This window comes from Lycium ferocissimum, chromosome 5, assembly GCF_029784015.1.
Source record: "Lycium ferocissimum isolate CSIRO_LF1 chromosome 5, AGI_CSIRO_Lferr_CH_V1, whole genome shotgun sequence".
Taxonomy (NCBI): Eukaryota; Viridiplantae; Streptophyta; class Magnoliopsida; order Solanales; family Solanaceae; genus Lycium; species Lycium ferocissimum.
This window is the reverse complement of record NC_081346.1, coordinates 67,372,941-67,385,681: the sequence shown is the minus strand read 5'-3', so window position 1 is coordinate 67,385,681 and position 12,741 is coordinate 67,372,941. Positions and strand designations below refer to the sequence as shown.

General features: G+C 32.1%; 1 non-coding gene across 1 annotated transcript; it reads left to right on the top strand.

Moving 5' to 3' along the window:
- Positions 1-11,144: 11,144 nt before the first annotated feature.
- Positions 11,145-11,217, top strand: TRNAK-CUU (transfer RNA lysine (anticodon CUU)). The gene has a single exon. It is a non-coding gene; the product is annotated as a tRNA-Lys (tRNA).
- The last annotated feature ends 1,524 nt before the right edge of the window (positions 11,218-12,741 follow it).

Genomic DNA, 12,741 nt, shown 5'->3' with positions numbered 1-12,741 from the left:
TACCATCATTATTGATCTTCTCACTTAAAAATCCCATTCCCCTCCAATAGTCCAAATCGAACAAGTTGCCAAAATATTTCATATAATTTATTTACGTAAATAATTCCATCTCACAACAATATGTCTTGTCACTTTATTTCTCAACCGAATGTGTCTTGTTTCTTAAGATGAAATATTTATTTTTCTCACCACGTCGTTTGGCAATCACAATTTTTAGACATATTGATTTTATTTCAACCTCAATCCTCGCTAAGATTCTTAAACACTTAACCTCATTAACTACCAACTCCAAAACAACAAGTTTTATTTATCCGATTCTCATGTTATGGCACCCCCACTAGAGGTAATAATATAACCACCTATGAATTTTATCTCATCTTAATCTAAGATCCACTTAGCATCGTTGTATCCTTCTAGTCACTATATTTAGTACCATAAAGCGTGGTACCTCTCAATTTATTTATTTTTTCAAATCGAATAGCATAACATTACACGACACCCCCACACTTTCAAATATTTTAGTATGAGGGGATAATTTTTTCAAAATTCACAAAAGAAAATTCTTGTAAGGCATTCACATTTCGTATGTGATACACAAATTTATACACTAAAACATATCAAAAGTTTATTCAAGTCTAACAAAAAGAAAACAGTAATATCGTCATCACAGAAATATAAGCAACCTAAAAACTATAGTTACAATTTCTAAAACATCTCTTTATTTTTATTTTTTATTTTTTCCTACGAGACACCATTAACAAGGTCAGTACAAACCTCACCGACAACATAAATAGAACAAAGCAAATCAACAAAGGAACTGATCTACACTTAAATCGCTAGAATTCAAAGCATTTTTCTTTTCTTTTTCTGATGAATCTCATTAATATTAAAATCATCTTGAAATTAATTAAACAAAGAAAAGTTTGATAACACTATTCATAGCCCCTATAAGATATCAATCACGACATTAAAATATATGCCAAGAACCATGCAATCAATTTCAGCCTAGAGCAGGTGGAAAATGCACACTAGCATTTTCTTCTCTGAAAAATACTATGCACAGATAAAAAATGGTTATAATATATATTTGTCGCCGACAAAAACTTTATTTTTATTAATACCTTATCAAACTCAAATAAAATTTTCACACAACTTTTTTTTTTCTAATAATCTCATAGAAACTATAGTAGGAGCATGTACCTCCTCAATTAATGTCAATGTTTTTTTTTCTTTTGTTTAGTTTTTAAGAAAAACTTTTACAATCCAAGAACTTGAGTAGTTCTAGAATCACCAACATAAATAAATCATTCTTCTTCTTCAATTTGGGTGTATAACACAAACTATGTTAGCACAAATATGCTTAATAGCATCAAAGTCTTACACCTAATCTCTCACATTAGCCACAAGATTCGCTTGAGAAATGACCACAATAATTATATCATCCGCTAAGTCAAATTTATTTTTACTTAGCGGGATTATCATTTCTTCAAATCTTCTTCTACATTGAGGGCTATGTTGGCTTAATTTGCCACACACAAATCCATTAAAATTTGATCTCAAATAAATAGCTCATAGTTATATGAAGAAAAATCAATTACTATTCAACATTCACCCAAGTGACCTAGAGATATGCAAAGATTACTTTTATATCATAAAGTACTTCCACAAAAATCCAATATACCATGATCTTCAAATATAATTTGTTACCAAAAAAATCTCAAATTTGTAAGATCTTGGTTATGATAAACACTTCGTTACTTTTTAACTGCCTCAACCATATAAGTAACTATTGTCAAATATATTTAGCTAGCACAATTTCTTCAAATTAATAGATCAAGAGGCCTCAAAACTATTTTTAACAACAAACTCCATTCATCACATACACGGTTCCCTGGCAACAACTAATGCTTTTCTTTGTTTGTAAAACTTAGCCCCCTCTGTATGCTAATACCACTAACACCAAGATTATTATTATCTTTGAACTTATAACAGTGTCTTTTTTTTCATTTGCTAAAACATAGAGATTATAGTATCGTTACATACCTCATTAACATAATTGAAAAGTTGTTACCTCATCAATCTTTGTATACCAATTTCCATCCATGCTTGCTACATTGTTTGCTGATCATCTCACCTTTTTGATTCACATTGTAAGTCGTATTCTTCGTAAAATCATAATGTTGAAATATCCTTAAGATTGTTGGAAACCTTACAGAAAATACTCGATCACGAACACGTTTCTAATTCAACAAGTCAATTAAGACAACGCGCCTGATATTCACCCGATGTGTATCCCCTGCATCTGGTCAAAGTTCTCTTCTAGTACAAAATTAGGAGCCAGAATCTAACAAACATTAATAGAAAACCCAACACCTTATATATGAAGAATAGAAGAAAGAAATTCTCTTAAGCTCTCCTCTTACCAAAGAAAGAGACTATAGTGTTTATTGGAGGAAGAAGAAGATGATTTTGGTACTATATAACTTACCTCTCAGTGAAAAAGAAGTTGGGAATACATAGGCTAATAAGTACTGATAATCAGAGCTAATCAATTTGCCAGATTCAATGGTATAATAACGTTAGAATTGTTGAATAAGAAATAATGCTCATCAAGGCTATTCAATGAGGGAAATACACGTCTAGCAAATCACAGCTCTTCCCACAATGAAAGTCATTAAATCTCCTCACAATAAAAGCCACTAACTATTTGATTCTTTTTGAGATATTCAAATTATTTTTACAACAAAAATGACACAGACATACCGCAATAAATAGAGATAATTTTAGAGATCTCTCATTAGGTTTAACTTAGTAATACAAACAATTCGTGCATGTTGATCGGTCAACTTAATACGTATATGAAATAATTTTGAAAATTTGATTGGGACTGGAGACCGCTGGTTGAATCGGTTCAGCTTTGCATTGAGAAAGAAACACATTCCGACAAAGTTCAAGAAGATGAAGACATTGCTCTTCTTTACCCCCTATCTCAATTGATGACTCAATCATACATGCAATTCTTTCCAGGGGGTTTCGCCATTTCCATATATCGAGGTGGCCAACCTCCTGAGAATCCAGAGTGGAATTTGGTTCTCGAATAACATTATATCACAATGAATTACAGAGGTCGTTAGTAGGACAAGATGTACGAATTTGAAATTAAGTACATCTTTGGATTTTAATGTAGTGGTCTCCATGGTGTTCAGAAGAAAACACGCGTCGAGCAGCATCATACGAGCTAACTAGCTAACTCAGCATCACATTAACAGTCCGTAGAACCTTCAACGTAACTGTCTCTTATATCATTTAATATTCTGCACGACAGGTTATCTATCCTACTATATACCAGATTTTCGCTTATAGGATAGAACACGTTGTCCTACCCATTCCAAGCTAGCATTTGCAGAATAGACATAGTAAAGAACATAAAAGTAAGCACACAAAGGATTTTTACATGGAAACCACTCGGCTCACAAGGGTGAAAAAACCACGACCTGCACCTCTCTAGGATTTTTCCAAAGTCCACTACAACTGTGAGCCTTATCAAATTCAAGTTACAAACTCTGTAACCTAAGAACTAAACTCTAATTCCTATCTCACTAATCTCCCTAGACTAATGCGCCCACTTCAAGTTGCCCTCAACTTGAAGTTGAATTTGACAAATGTTTATACCTAATGTAATTGCTTCTAAGAAAGCTGATAAAGGTACAACTTGATAAACAATCCTAATACACGAAACTAAACTCAAGAATTGTAAAACATAACTCTATGAAACAGGTTCTTCAATCTTCTTCTTTGTATCAGGCCGCACTTTAGTAATCAGAACTCTCAATTACTTACATTGATTGGGTTTTCCCAATTTTTGATTTTCTCTCTACATGAGTGCGTAAATCTTCTTCATGGAAGGACTTGAATATATAAAGTTTTAGGTTTGCATCAAGTCCGCTAAACTCAAACCCTATGTGATGAGGCTCATTATGAGAGTTAGGGCTTGACTTGGCTTGAGATTCTAGCATTCACACGGCTTCAGAATCCAATCTGAAGTATCTTGATAATTATGGCAAGAAATCCTGCAATTTGTCCGCCAAGTCCTTACCATAAATCACAAATCCTACTCGCAGTAAGACTCTGAGCTAGAACATGTTCTCGAACCTTGTTCATTCAACTTTGACTCGTCTCAATATCTGAGATAGAGCATGTCCATCGACCCGGTTCATTCACCCTTATCTTGCATCTATGTTTGGTTCATTCACCGACTCTGAAATAGAACATGTCTACATACCTGGTCCATTCGCCTTATTCATTCACTTTGTCAATCATCAAAACTTACACGTACTAATGCCAACATCATCGATTGAATCAAGAAATTCTTTGTAATAAAAAGTTATGTACCAATTTGTGTAGTGTGAAACCATGAATTGCATCGCTTTATATTTGTATTTCTCCACAAATTGAAATTTCAGGTTCCATGATGATAAGGCCCTATAGAAACAACCTTTGGATCGTAATAGTAGTCCTTGTTCTCATCTCGTAAAGATGGTGGAACTTTATGAATCTTCCGTCTACTCGAGGCACGAGATAATCTCGGTCTGCACAAATATTGAAGATAACCTCATCAGTTTTGACAACATTTTCCGTATCGAGGACTACAACAACAACATACTCGAAGTAATCCCACATACGCGGTGTCCGAGAGGTTGGTGCATACCAGCCTTACCCTATGTTGTGAAGGGCAAGAGAGGTTGTTTTATACCACCGCTTTAGTAAAGCACATCAAAATTAATAAGAAAAAGAGATACAATAGTAGTGAAGAAACCGTCCAAATCGATGACTATATAGGAAAGCATGTGGGAATAAATTGTCATATCCACGGATAGCTTTGAGGTCACTTTAAGTATCTAAAGAAATGAATTGAGATCAAGAAGAAATTACAATGATTTAAAGTAGCGACTTTGCCAATAAGTATAAAGCTACGTATATATTTTGAGACGTTTTCTTTTTTCCACTCGGTCTGCGGTATTTTTATTGGAGCCTCGATTAATATAAATTCATGTCGTGTAAGCATCATTTAAGGGGAGAGTGCTCCCTACCGAAAAATAATTCATACCCGAGATCTCTAATTAAGGGTGGAGGGATCATATCCATCCTATCATGATCGTTTGTAGTAACGCAAGATGTTGTTGCTTTTTGGATTACACATGCAATAGCGATAATGATTTAAGGGTGATTTTGGTTATATATTGTAGCAAATTTTTTCATATCCGGCGCTCGGAGGCGAGAGCGATCTGTCCATCCGAATCACCGTCGCTGGGGGTAACGCATGACATTGTTGCTTCTTGGATTATGCAATAACAACGACCATTCAACAGTGATTTAGACTGTATATTTCAACATTTTATTTACAATTTAAGAAAATTCATCAAGAACCTTATAACGATAGAATTTAAGGAATTGTTTTCACATATATAAACCTTGATACTTTATACTATTATATTGAGGTCATTTGAACACCAATGGTGATGGCTCAGGATTTTACACAAGCAAATTCACTAAATAACCACATTAATCGACAAAATGGGGCAGTACCCAACCCGACAAGTGGGTGTCCAAAGCTTTATATCTTTTTTGGGTTCATAATGCTACCACAAACTGAGCAATTTTAAAAAATTTAAAATGTGTAACAAAATAAATTTGCTAACGAAAATACATGAGACCTGAAAATTTTTAGCCCAACCATAGTGGATGGGCACTTTGGGTGTGCCAACATGAATTCAAACGGAGGACTTTCAAATTGTTGAAATGATTAGGCACCCATTGTGGGTGTGCACATACCACAATTCGTGGCAAACACACCCATGTTGGGTGCTATTTCATGATACCACATTGTGGCGAATCTTGATGCGTTGTGTCTAATAAAATATAGGTCAATTGATTTATTACGGATCGATGTGGTATAGTTTTCAGCAGCATAATTTTTTGTAACAGTTAAGGTACTAATTTAATTTAATTCCTTGTTCCTTGTCTCATCTCATTGCACCAACTCCTCCATCCGCATATCGTATTTCTTTCGGCTTTTCATCTCGTATCCCTCGGCCCGGATTCACACCGGATCTATGGGTTCAATAGTTAAAGTTCTTAACATTGAATCCATTATATATTTAAGATTATGAGTTTATATTTACTACTTATTCATTAAAATTTTAATAAATATTTACACATAAATTTAAACTACACGGCGAAAGTATTGAGTTCAGATGAACCTGGTACGTCAAAGCTCCATCCGCCCCTGTCCCTACTAAAGCTGGCTTTATTTTCAAGAAATTTTAGAAAACTCTAGTTAAGGATGGAAGAGTACTTGTCACTCCACCACAAGCTTTGATGGTTCATCCCTACAATATTCTTGTACTTATTCTACTTTGTTCTGAGTTCATCATTTTCTTTCTATTTACCGCGTGAAATTATACGCTTACAGCAAATAAGTTGAAGACGATAATTAAACATGAAAATATCCTCCCTCTAAAACATGTAACCAAGGCCTAAGCATTTCATAAGTGAAGTTGGTTGAAGATCAATTTGAGGGATATACTTGCCGGAATAAGATCAACATATTATTATTTACCTCTTTTATATTATTTCAAACCAACATATCTCCCCTAGCGGCGATTATCTTTAGAACCAACTACATTATTTGCCTCAAATTTATATATATATATATATATATATATATATATATATATATATATATATATATATATAATAGACATGTGTAGCAAGCAGTTAAATCACAAATCGAGTCAAATCAACAGAAAAACTGACTTGTGATTTGGTTTGGTATTGGGAAAAAATCGATCATAATTAATTGGAATGGAATATTTTTATCCATTTAGTTAATTATTTTAGTTGGTATGATGTAGACCATTTTTGGTTCTTACAAACACGTGGAAAAGTTGATGTGTAGCATTGAGACTTTAAAGCAAAAAAGCTAATGGCATGTCAAATTCATGAACCACATTATCTTAAACTCTTAAAAAAGAATATTTTATTTTAGCTCTCCCTTTTACATTTTCTGCAATAAATGTAGAAAAAAATTATATTGAAGAGTTCACGCTCTATGCATTGCTAGTATAACAATTTTTACAATAACTGGTTGAGTTAGCGCATGCTGGTGGTGAAATTAGTAGGAGGGAAGTGGTTCAATTGAATTCCCTTAGTTCAAAAAATATGTTGTGTAAATAGGTAAAAATAAAGTTTTTTCAGCTATATATAAATTGTTGAATCCTCTTGACAAAAGAAAAAATTCTAGTGTCGTAATAAATTAAGGATTCAAAATTTGCTTTGAGTCACAATGTTCACATCACAAGTTCACCACAATATACATATATATATATATATATATATATAATCTCGGTCTACACAAATATTGAAGATAACCTCATCAGTTTTGACAACATTTTCCATATCGGGGACTACAACAACAACATACTCGAAGTAATCCCACATGTGGTGTCTGGGGAGGTTGGTGCATACGCAGAGCCTTACCCTATGTTGTGAAGGCAGAGAGGTTGTTTCAGATACCCTCGGCTCTAGTAAAGCACATCAAAATTAATAAGAAAAATAAATACAATAGTAGTGAAGAAACCATCCAAATCAATGACTATATAGGAAAGCATGAGGGAATAAATTGTCATATCCAAGGATAGCTTTGAGGTCACTTTAAGTAACTTAAGAAATGAATTGAGAACAAGAAGAAATTACAATGATTTAAAGTATGAGTTTGCCAATAAGTATAAAGCTACATTATTGAATATATATTTTCTATAACTATATATTTATTATTTTCCTATAATTCTGAGTCATTTTTTTTTTCCACTTGGTCTACGGTATTTATATTGGAGTCTCGGTTAATATAAATTCATGTCGTGTAAGCATCATTTGAGGGGAGAGTGCTTCCTGCCAAAAAAACAATACATACCCAGAGTCCTAATCCGAGATCTCTAATTAAGGGTGGAGGGATTATATCCATCCTATCACGATCGTTTGTGGTAACACAAGATGTTGTTGCTTTTTGGATTACACATGCAATAGCGATAATGATTTAAGGGTGATTTAGGGTGTATATTGTAGCAAATTTTTTCATATCCGGCACTCGGAGGCGAGAGCGATTTGTGCATCCCAATCACCATCATTGGTGGTAACGCACGACGTTGTTGCTTCTTGGATTATGCAATAACGACGACGCTTCAACAGTGATTTAGACTGTATATTTCAACTTTTTTTTTTTTACAATTTAAGAAAATTCATCAAGAACCTTATAACGGTAGAATTTAAAGAATTGTTTTCACATATAAACCTTGATACTTTATACTATTATATTGAGGTCATTTGAACACCAATTGTTGACGGCCCAGGATTTCACACAAAGTGAATTCACTAAATAACCACCTTAATCGACAAAATGGGGCAGTACCCAACCCGACAAGTGGGTGTCCAAAGCTTTATATCTTTTTTGGGTTCATAATGCTACCACAAACTGAGCAATTTTAAAAAATTTAAAATGTGTAACAAAATCAATTTGCTAACGAAAATACATGAGACCTAAAAAAATTTAGGCCAACCATGGTGGATGGGCACTCTGGGTGTGCCAACATGAATTCAAATTGAGGACTAGGGGTGTACATGGACCGGATTGGTTCGGATTTTTCAAATACCAATCCAAACCAATTGCGTCGGGTTTTTAAATTTATAAACCAAACCAAACCAATAAAATTCGGGTTTTTCAACCTCGGGTTATTCGGTTTTTTCGGGGTTTTTTCCGAAAAAGTCTTCATACAAAACATATGACTTTTACTTCAAATATTTCTTTAGTCCTAGTAAGATACAACTATATAACTAAAGTGTTTCTTAAGAAAATAACACAAAATGTGAGATAGGTGATGACATCGTATTAAAATATTCAACAAAAAAGATAATAAAATCGGTTAAAATAAGTATTGCTAATTAATAAGCCATAAAGAAAATGACTTTAATCTAAATACTAAGTTATGCTAAAATAAGTACGGCTAATAAGTATTAATTACATGACAAAGAAAAAAAATTAAGCTACGTATTTTTATGCTCTAAACCAATTATGCAAAACTAAAGAATAGATATCCAACATTATTGTCATTCCTAGTGTTAGAATTGAATTTCTCTTGTTAGCATTAGTGTTGAGTTGGTTTTGATTTGAAATTTATTTGAGTTACTAACATCTATGGGATATAAAACTTATGGACATTCAAAATTCTAAGTTCAAGCTTAAAATAATATTATAAAAACCAAAAAACTATGAAAAAATTTAAGAAATATTTACAAATTACATTACAAATAAATATTTTTATGTATAAAATATTTTAAAAATTGAATACACGCAATGTCGGGTCGGTTGGTTTGACTCGATTTATCAGTTTGTTTTGTACTATAAAACTTATTGGCATTCAAAATTCTAAGTTAAAGCTTAAAATAATATTATAAAAGCCAAAAAACTATGAAAAAATTTAAGAAATATTTACAAATTACATTACAAATAAATATTTTTATGTATAAAATATTTTAAAAATTGAATACACGTAATGTCGGATCGGTTGGTTTGACTCGATTTATCGGTTTGCTTTGTACACCCCTATATAAGGACTTTGCAATTGTTGAAATGCTAACGCACCCATTGTGGGTGTCCGTATACCAGAATTCATGGCAAACACGGCCATGCTAACGCACCCATTGTGACGCTTGATACGTTGTGTCTATTAAAATATAGGTCAATTGATTTATTATGGATCGACGTGGTTGAGTTTCAGCAGCATAAATTTTTTGTAACAGTTAAGGTACTAATTTAATTTAATTACTTGCTCCTTGTCTCATCTCATTGCAACAACTCCTCCATCCACATATATCCTATTTCTTTTGGCTTTTCATCTCGTATCCCTGGGCCCGGATTCACACCGGATCTAGGGGTCCAATAGTTAAAGTTATTAACAGTGAATCCATTATATTTTTAAGTTTATGAATTTCTATTTACTATTTATTTATTATAATTTTAATAAATATTTATACATAAATTTAAACTACACGTCAAAAGTATTGAGTTGGATGAACCCCGATAAGTCAAAGCATCCATCCTCGTCCCTACTTAAAAATTTGCTTTATTTTCGAAATTTTTGCTACAGTTAAGGATGGAAGAGTACTTGTGACTCCACCATAAGCTTTGATGGTTCATCCCTACGATATTCTTGTACTTATTCTACTTTGTTCTGGGTTCATCGTTTTGTTTCTATTTACCAAGTGAAATTATACGCTTACAGCAAATAAGTTGAAGACGATAATTAAATATGAAAATGTTCTCCCTCTAAAACTTGTGACCAAGGTCTAAGCATTTCATAAGTGAAGTTGGTTGAAGACCAATTTGAGGGATATACTTTCCATAATAAGATCAACATAATATTATTTACCTCTTTTATATTATTTCAAACCAACATATCTCCCCTATCGGCGATTATCTTTAGAACCAGCTACATTATTTGCCTCAAATTCTCTCTCTCTCTCTCTCTCTCTCTCTCTCTCTCTATATATATATATATATATATATATATATATATATATATAGAGAGAGAGAGAGAGAGAGAGAGAGACATGTGTAGTAGTGTTAAAAGAAAAAATTGACAAATCATACTAAATCACAAATCGAGTCAAATCAACAGAAAAACTGACTTGTGATTTGGTTTGTAGATTGGAAAAAAATCGATCATAACTAATTTGGTTTGATTCTAATACAAAAGTCAAACTGAAAACCAGACGAAACAGACATTATATGTATATAAAGAATTAAAATAATTTATACTTAAAAATATTTATTATAATGTAATTCGTAAATATTTCTTAAACTTTTTCATAATTTCTATTTCTTGACATATTATTTCAGGTTTTGGCCTTATAATTTTGAATGATTCAATAAATCTATTATAGAATTATAGCCCACAAATATCTAATATAATAGCCCGCAGATGTCTAATGTCTTCTGAGTCGTCAGCCAGGATAATTAATGCCAAAGTTGTCTTACGCATAAAATCTTGTCAGATCAACATACCACAGATGTGGCATCTCCCAACAAGGCCCGTCTAGCTCAGTTGGTAGAGCGCAAGGCTCTTAACCTTGTGGTCGTGGGTTCGAGCCCCACGGTGGGCGTTTGTTGTTTTTCTTTTTGTTTCTTGTTTTTTAACCATTTACGCCTTCTCTATTTATTTTTGTCTTTTAAGTTTAAACCTTTTACACCTTCTTTCTTTCTTTGTCTTTTAAGTTTTGATCCAGTCTCTTAGGGGTCGTTTGATACGCGGACTAAGTTATTCAGGAATTATAGTCCTGGGTTTAAAATTTCTGGACTAATTTATCCCACCTGGGAAGTGGGATAAGATGGGATATTTCAGGCTTGAGTTTGAATAAAATTTATACTTTATTTCGTTGAAGGTATTAATTTATTCAGTCTCACACTCTGGTTTTTATACATTCTAGCATGTTCTTCTCAACTAGTATCGATCTGCGTATGCGTTGCGTGAAGATATTAAAAGATATTAATCATTTTAAATTGCAATTTCACTTGTTGAGTATATTAGATTATATTATTTTAATAAAATATAAAAGATAATCTAACTTTTCAATATGACACACCCAACTAACGACATCTTTATGAAATTATAGAAAACAAATTAAATAGAACAATTCAGGGTTCATATGCTTAGTCAGAAGGGATAATCCAATGGAATGTATTCAGTGAAGCACTTCTATGTTGTTTTTGTTAATGGCATATCAACTATTTAGTATTTTACAGTGTGAATATGCTTTTCAATCAACTTTTTACTTGATTTAATATTATTATCTACTCCTATACTTTCAATATAACAGAGCTATGCATTGTTCTTTCCCGTATTTTACGTTTAGTCAAAATAATGTAATATATGATAATTAATTGTGATTTTGAACTCGTTGAAGTATAAATAAAAAGTTCTTTCTCCACAATTGTCATAAGATTTATCGATATATTTAATAATTATAATTTGGTATTCTGCACAATATTTTCAGTAGAACATTTGGAGTTTTAACTTTAATTAATGATATATATTGATATAAATAAATTCTTTTTTGTACTTCTATTGTCTTATTTATCTTTAATCTTGATTTTATTGCTTGAGATTCTTTCATTGTTTAAAATTTTCAGTAATACATTCGAATATTATTTATTTATTTTATTTTTTATATCGAATTTGTCGGCATAGTAATAATTATTATTTAGTATTATATACAATAAGAAATTAAATTTTCTTCTCCCTTGTTTCCAGTTTTAATTTTAGTGCTGATTACTTTTAATATAACTTTGAGTTTTAATATCAATTATTGAAATCACCTAATTAACAATAAATTTTTTGTTTATTTTGTTGCTTGAATATTTTTAATATTCAATCTTTTGGGTCTTTGACTTTTTGTATAAAGATTTCAATTCACGATCTTGAAAGATAGTATAACTTTTTGTCTTAATGGAGAACTTTCTAATCTCCAATTAGATTTAGGGACAGTTATTTGTTTGAATGATTTTTACTGTCTTTATCAAATAAAAATCAAAGAAGAAGAAACCACCAACTACTCCCACTTACCTCATTCCCTCCTTACGATCCACACCCTCACACCATCTCTATTTTCTATGATATTTAATTAATT